This window comes from Henckelia pumila, chromosome 1 (assembly GCF_033568475.1).
Source record: "Henckelia pumila isolate YLH828 chromosome 1, ASM3356847v2, whole genome shotgun sequence".
In the NCBI taxonomy this organism is placed as follows: Eukaryota; Viridiplantae; Streptophyta; class Magnoliopsida; order Lamiales; family Gesneriaceae; genus Henckelia; species Henckelia pumila.
In genome coordinates this window covers 145,100,272-145,108,403 of record NC_133120.1, presented here as the reverse complement: position 1 = coordinate 145,108,403, position 8,132 = coordinate 145,100,272, and the positions used below count along the sequence as shown (strand labels likewise).

Genomic DNA, 8,132 nt, shown 5'->3' with positions numbered 1-8,132 from the left:
AGTGGATCAGCGATATTCTCTGCAGAGGCCACTCTTTCGACAGTGATGTCTCCTCTTTCCACAATCTCCCGGATGATGTGGTATTTCCTCAGTACGTGTTTGGATCTTTGATGAGACCTTGGTTCCTTTGCCTGAGCAACGGCACCCGTGTTGTCACAGTACACCGGGACTGGACCAACAACTTCAGGAATGACGCCCAACTCTTGGACGAAATTCCTCATCCAAACGGCCTCTTTAGCAGCAGCTGATGCTGCAATGTATTCTGCTTCAGTGGTGGAATCCGCTGTGGTGTCCTGCTTGGAACTCTTCCAAGAGACAGCACCACCATTGATCATGAACACAAATCCAGAGGTTGACTTCGAGTCATCCACGTCACTTTGGAAGCTAGAGTCGGTATAGCCTTCCAATTTTAGTTCTCTTCCTCCATATACCATGAACATATTCTTAGTCCTTCGTAAGTACTTAAGAATGTCCTTCACGGCTTTCCAATGCATTTGACCGGGATTAGCTTGATATCTGCTCGTGACACTCAGAGCAAATGCTACATCCGGTCTGGTAGATATCATCCCATACATGATACTACCTATGGCTGACGCATATGGTACATGTGTCATTTTCTCTATCTCTTCATCCGTCTTGGGACACATAGACTTGGATAGAGAAACTCCATGACACATGGGTAGATGTCCTCTCTTGGACCCATCCATTGAAAACCGTTTCAATATGGTGTCGATGTAGGTTGACTGAGTGAGTCCTATCATTCTCTTAGATCTATCTCTATAGATCTGTATCCCTAGAATATAGGATGCCTCACCCAAATCCTTCATCGAGAATGTAAGGCCCGAAAATAGTCAATTAGTAATTATGGAATTTGAGAATTAAACTCCATATTATGGGCTAACATTGATTTGAGGAGTTATGAAAATGATAGATTTAATTTCCGAGCTGAAAATATTTAATTTGAGAATATGTGGATTTTGAGAATTAAATTCTGAGAATTCTTAAATTAAAAGAATAAATATTCGATTTGAATATTTATGGAATTGAAGATTTAATTCCATGTTTCGGAAATTAAAGAAGATGAATTTTGAAGATTTAACCTGATCAGGGAGTGATTTGCAATTATCGACGTTGAAGGGCTAAATTGCAAATAGCCAGGATTATTTAATTAATCCGAATTTAATTTACTTTTAATCCGAGTATATTTAATTTGGGAATATTTAGAGTTTTGATTTAAATTCTAATATTCTTAAATTATGTAGGATTGAAATTGAATTAAAACGAAGGCCGAGGACTGAATTGCAATTTATGAAGTTTTAGGGACTAAATTACAATTTACTCAATACATATCCGATTTTAAGTCTTAAATTCAGGAGTGAAACGTGTAGGCTGCATATGAAATTCAAAAGTTGAACAGTGGAAGCCGAGAACCCTTCTCGTTTTTCATTTTGGTTGATTTTCCGATTTTCAAAATGCCGTAACTTTTGATCCGTTCGTCCGATTTCGATTCCGAAAGATGTTCTGGAATCCTTGAGACGAGTACTTCGATTTGATGTAAGTTTCTGAGTACTTTAAGTATGTTTTGTAGAACGAAATTGGCAGAGATCAGTACATGAGCATATGATCTTGTTCTTGACGTGTTGTTTAGTTTATATTCGAAACCGGATTGAAGATTTAGTTTTGAATGAATCGTATGGATTCTCCAGCATGTATTCTCGAAATTTTAGCTGCTGGTATGTGGTTATTTGTCTGGTTTATGATCACAGATGTTGAGATGAGATTGAATTCGAATACGATATTTCGTCGGTTACCGATTTTCAGTCGTTATGCCGTCGATTGATGTTTTGAGACAAGTTTGATAGATGATTGTCGAGATAAGATGTTATTTGATATGTTTAGCTACTGTTTTGAAGATTCAAACGATGTAGTATTGATTTGAAAAGCTGTATGAATTGAATTAAAATTAGAAATGAATTCGATACCGTAACGATTCCCGATTGTCAATCGCTACGATGATTGGTTATGTTTTGAAACCATATGGATAGTCTACGATTGAGCTAATGAACTTGGGATTGTATACTGATTTTGTTAGATGCAATCTGTATATTTCAGACATGCTACGAGCTCAAGCAACTCAAGAAGTCGAATAGTGAACCGAGGAAGTTCGCTTGAAATTTGAAATGGTTTGATTGAAGATGTGCTGATGATTTCGACTCGATTCTGAAAGGATTGAATTGAACGAAGATGGATGTACATGTTTGAGGTTGAAGAATTCAGAACGGACAATATACGAAGGTAAAAGTGGACTATTATTTGATTGGGAATACAACTCGAGATGGTTTGTATCGAGTTCCCTTAAATCACATACTTGTTTGATTATTTGATCTTATGTGTTTTACTTTGAGTTATTGAATAAATGTTGATATAATGAATGCTTTGATGATGATATATTGCATTCATCTTGAAGACTTATTCCTTGATTTTGAAATGAACGGAAACGTTCGAATAGACGATTTGAGGAATCGTATATGTATGGCCTGGGTGGTTGTTTTAGCCTAGCGTCTGATTTGCATATATGATTAGTCTATAGAAGAAAGATAAGTAACCCCACCTCGAGCGGGAGAGTCGGTGGATTAGTTATGATATCTACTTCTCGGGATCCCAACCGACGAATGATGAAATGAACCTTGTTTTGAAAACATGCATTGTATTTACTGTTATATCATGATCTTGATATATGTTTGATATGCATGTTTAGTTGCTTTTACTGGGAAATATATTTCTCACCGGAGTTATCCGGCTATTGTTTTGTTGTATGTGTCATTGCAATAGGGGGATTGGAACAGGGCAAAAGCAATCATGAAGAACAAGGATTGAAGAGATATAGTGTGAGGATCCGAGTTAGGAGTTGTTTGAACTGTCATGAAGTTTATTGAGTCGTAAACATGATCATTTTAGAAGTTACTTGTATCAAGACTTGTTAAGGATGATCTAAAGGTCTTGTTATTATATTTGAAATTTGAGTAATGTTTCAAATATTTGACTCCAACATGTTGTATCTTGAACTGGTTTTTATATGACAAGATTATTGCATGTTTATGAGATTTTGATTATGTTGTAAAGCCTTGGAATGGTTTATTCCTAACAATTATAGCATGTTAGAATGCATGTTAGATGTTATGATTGATTAAACCATGTCTAGACTTTGTAGGAGATGATCTTGAATCAATTGTAGGCTTGATTTCATTTTTGACAGCAGCTGAGCCAACATTTTGTTTCGGGTGCAGTGGCCGGCGCACGGGCGAGCTCCTGCTCGCGCGCGCACGAGCCAACCCTTTGAGTTTCGGGTTTGGGTGCCGGCGCGCGCGCGAGAGGACAGGCCGCGCGTGCGCAGGGCAATCCATTTGGAAAAAAAAAAATTTTTTTTATTCTTTTGTTTAGACTTTGATTATTGTCTAGCATTGTTGATTAATTGTTTAGACTTTGATTATTGTCTAACAGTGTTGATTAATGAGAGATTAGAACTCGGGTCATCACAACAGGTGGTATCAGAGCCCTAAATTCTTGGACTGAGATAGAAGCTGAGCGGGGTAGATCGAGTCACATGCATTGATTGTATTGCATGATTATGCATTACTTGATTTGATAATTCGATAAATTGATAAATTGCATGTGAGCATGATCTATCTTTGAAATTGAACTGCCTGATTTACTGATTTGTAACTATTTGGCATTTTTACTGTTTTGTTATAAGATTTTTCCCGGGTGATGTAAGCACCCATATGTTCTTTGGGTGATGTAAGCACCCCAGACTGACAGATAGTATGGCCAGACTGAACAGAATGGTATGGTCAGATTGAACAGAACAGAACGGTATTGCTCAGCTGAATGAAGTATCTCTGATTGAACAGCATAGAAGATTAGCAAATTGATGATGTTGAGGGTTGTAGTTGGTTTGAAGAACTTGATTAGTTGTTTAACTATTGGATCAGATTGATTGAATACCAACTTCGAAATCTAGCAACCAGCTGAGGGATTTTGATAAAGAAATGATAAGAAGGCAGAGGTATGTTGATTGTTGGTAAGTGCTTAGAATATAATTTTGTTTATACTTCTTTGCCACAACAGATAGAAATGATGAGAAAGAAAATATACCATGTAGAAGTTGCATCTTTTTGAATGTGAGGAATGCTTTAGTAGAATTTTCAAGTCTATTACAATTCTTTGAATTGTAGATGAGGAAAAGCTCAAGATTGAGTGAATTATTTCATGGCTTGAATCTGCAGATTATGTCTGAATAGATGTTAACGACTGAAACATTTTAGTTAAAGACATAGACCTGTCTAAAAGAATTGTAGCTGAATGATGAGTTAGGAGAATGAAATTGTAGACATGAAAGAGTCTGTGAGATACTTACAACTCTATCTACAATTTTTTTTTTATGTCAGAACAGATATTAAGTGAATGATATATCTAGCAAGTCGAGATGGATTAATCCGATTCAGAATGCCTAGTATATTAAAATTTATTACACTCTTTGTGGAGAAGGATATCCGAACAAACAGTGTAAGAACAAGTCAGACAGATGTGCTAAAATTTATTCAATGAATAAATTCCAGAAGTATACAGAGGATCAGAATGAAATTGCACCTGAGAATAAAATTTCAGATAACAGATTTATTTTGTTTTGATCTTTTTATTATTGGTGCAATAAATACATAATAGCTGAAAGCTTATTATATGATTACCTCTGTATCAGAAAAGAGATTTTGTGGAACTGAAGACTCGAACTATTGCTTCCATGAACTGAAACTGAACATGATCTTGTTCATGTGAGAATTTACCTAAGTACTGATTAGTGATAGATGCAGATTCTTGCATCACTGGATTTTGTGAATTAACCAATTGGTATGATGATAAGAAGCAATAGCATTAGACCAACAAGAACATGATATGCATATGAATATGATGATATAGAATCTCGACTTAAGATTCTATTATTTTGATTTGATATTTGATGTTTGATTACAGAAATATGCCGAAATTAGGATATTCGATGCACGAGATATGTTCAAGATCTAAATTAGCATTGATAAGTATGCTACTGAATAGAGATTACAGATATATTCCAGTAAGATTTGACTTTAGTTTAAGTTGTGAACTGGAATTCAATATTGAATTGAATAATTGAAGAATTTATGAATTACCGACTTGATGAGATTATGAATTGAAGATTAATCTTGAGGTTTAACAGAAAGATAGATGATGATATGAAAATCAGTTACAGATGAGTCTTTTCTGTGATTATGCTGAATCGAATACATCATTTGGACATATAATTCTTGAAATATTTTATTTCGAGTGGCTCTCTTTGTTTTGTTCATGGAGCCTGAGTGATTTACTCATTGAGTTATGTGATGCAAGTGAGTTGTTTTCACTTTGCAGAGTTTGTTATCCAGAAGATTCGATTTTGGATGACCTTGATTGAGGGATTTTCTCAATCTTGATTTATTTCTTTTGATTTTGAGAATTATTGATCATTTGATGTTATTTCGGCGTATTTAAGATTGTGACTCGTAACTGATAGAAGAATTTGAATATGATCCCTGATTTTTGGGTTAGATGATATGATTTGTCGGTATTTGGAGATATGAATAAGGAATGAAATAGGCATCCGATGAATTGATTTCAGATTTTTGTGTATTCTGATTTGAATATTCAGATGAATATAACACCAAGCAGACTGATTGTTTTTCGATTGGAAGTAAGGCAGACTTGTTCAGAAGATAAAAGCAACACAGAAAGTAAACTGAAATGATTAGAATTCAGTACAGAATGCCAGATTGAGATATGAATTGAAGCCTCAGATCCGAATGAATGAATTATATTATGATTGGTTAGTTGATTGTGCTTGATATTTCCGAAAAGAGACATCCGAATTTGAAGAATTGCACAACTATGAATTCGATATTCATTTGATAATTGTTTTATCTTTTGATAAAGCAAATAGAAGTAACAGAATTAGTACGTTTGTGAAGTTAAATGTACAGAAAATTTCTGATGAAATTGAAAATCGTTGATCAGATGAATTCAGTATTAGTTTGGAGACTCCAAACATTGAACCAAGATTATAATTTGAAAGAATATTTTGCCACAACTACCATGATGAAACAGTATAGATGAGGTAAACAGGTGGTAGTTATGAATTGATTCATGAACATTACTGTATACGATGATCTGTCTGTATGAACAAGTCACTGAATTATGATTAAATTCGTTGCAAGATGAACAGTAAGCCAGGAAATAATGTTTCAGATTGAAACATTTGGGTTTACTATTACGTTGTAATACAGAAGATCCGAAGACATTGAGTACTTTTTGAGAAAAAGGTACAATACATTATCCTTGAATGGGAAGAAGAGTCAGAGATGATGAATCGAATTGGTAAGAATGAACCTTTTTATCTGATATAATATCGATTATCCACAGTTTTGAAGACTTTGAAATCTGTGACTACAACATATTATACTCTGATTAATTGATAGTCTGAATAGACTAATCAGAATTTGGCCGAATACTCTGTATGAGATGTGACGAACAGCTATCCATTCAGATTTGTGAAGACGATAGAGATATTAAGAAAGTACAGGAATAAATCTATTGTCCGAATTAAGACTTTAGATTTATTTGACAGAATGTGGCATCGATTAATTGATTGATGATCTGAGAGTTGAATTCGATTGATGGATTATCTGAGTCGATTTTCCACATATTGACGATATTCTCAGAACTTTAATACCTGATTCGGTATTATTTGATTTGATATGTTGCCACTTGAGGATTATAATTCCTGTAATAGCTATTGAGCCAATTTTGAGTTAATGATATGATGCTATGATGAAAAGAAATCCGATTTCTTGGGTTGAAATGATATTACCGAGGTATATGACATCAGATCAGACATGATTTGTCAATATCAGGTCGAGTTTGATTTGAGATACACAACGAATTTGACGATGAATCTGTATAGAAGAAAACGGAAAAGAAGAACCAAAATTGGTAATTGAATTATAGATATAACTTATGAAGCTAAAACTGATTAGTTAAGCGGAAAAAGTTATTCGTGAAACATCATTCAATTCATAGAATTTCATTTACAGAATCAGAATATGAAGGTGAATATTGAACTTCATTGAAGAAGATGTCAGATGGAATCGAGGATAGAAAAGATTTATTCTTTTCAGCTTAATACAATGATTCTGAATTGTTTCATGTATCTAAAGTAAGGAAGTATTGATAGATTCCTTCTGTGTACTTGAATCAGACAAGAGGACTAATGAAAAGATTCCGAGGTAAGTCGAATATTCGACAGATTCTTGATTTAGAATAGAAACAACTCAGAGAGAATTCTTTGCAGTATTTGAGTACAACTAATGATTGAAGTGAGAATAACTTCAGATATTCATTCAGTCTATCAGATTTGATATTTGGCGTGACTACGATTTCGAGGGCGAAATCATTTCTTAGAGGGGAGGAATTGTAAGGCCCGAAAATAGTCAATTAGTAATTATGGAATTTGAGAATTAAACTCCATATTATGGGCTAACATTGATTTGAGGAGTTATGAAAATGATAGATTTAATTTCCGAGCTGAAAATATTTAATTTGAGAATATGTGGATTTTGAGAATTAAATTCCGAGAATTCTTAAATTAAAAGAATAAATATTCGATTTGAATATTTATGGAATTGAAGATTTAATTCCATGTTTCGGAAATTAAAGAAGATGAATTTTGAAGATTTAACCTGATCAGGGAGTGATTTGCAATTATCGACGTTGAAGGGCTAAATTGCAAATAGCCAGAATTATTTAATTAATCCGAATTTAATTTACTTTTAATCCGACTATATTTAATTTGGGAATATTTAGAGTTTTGATTTAAATTCTAATATTCTTAAATTATGTAGGATTGAAATTGAATTAAAACGAAGGCCGAGGACTGAATTGCAATTTATGAAGTTTTAGGGACTAAATTGCAATTTACTCAATACATATCCGATTTTAAGTCTTAAATTCAGGAGTGAAACGTGTAGGCTGCATATGAAATTCAAAAGTTGAACAGTGGAAGCCGA

At 34.1% G+C, this 8,132-nt stretch overlaps 1 long non-coding RNA gene across 1 annotated transcript; it reads left to right on the top strand.

Annotated features, from left to right (window-relative positions):
* The first annotated feature begins 1,427 nt into the window (after nt 1-1,427).
* On the top strand, nt 1,428-3,038 carry LOC140892102 (uncharacterized). The gene is made up of 3 exons (XR_012152744.1): nt 1,428-1,554; nt 2,113-2,295; nt 2,833-3,038. It is a non-coding gene; the product is annotated as an uncharacterized lncRNA (long non-coding RNA).
* The last annotated feature ends 5,094 nt before the right edge of the window (nt 3,039-8,132 follow it).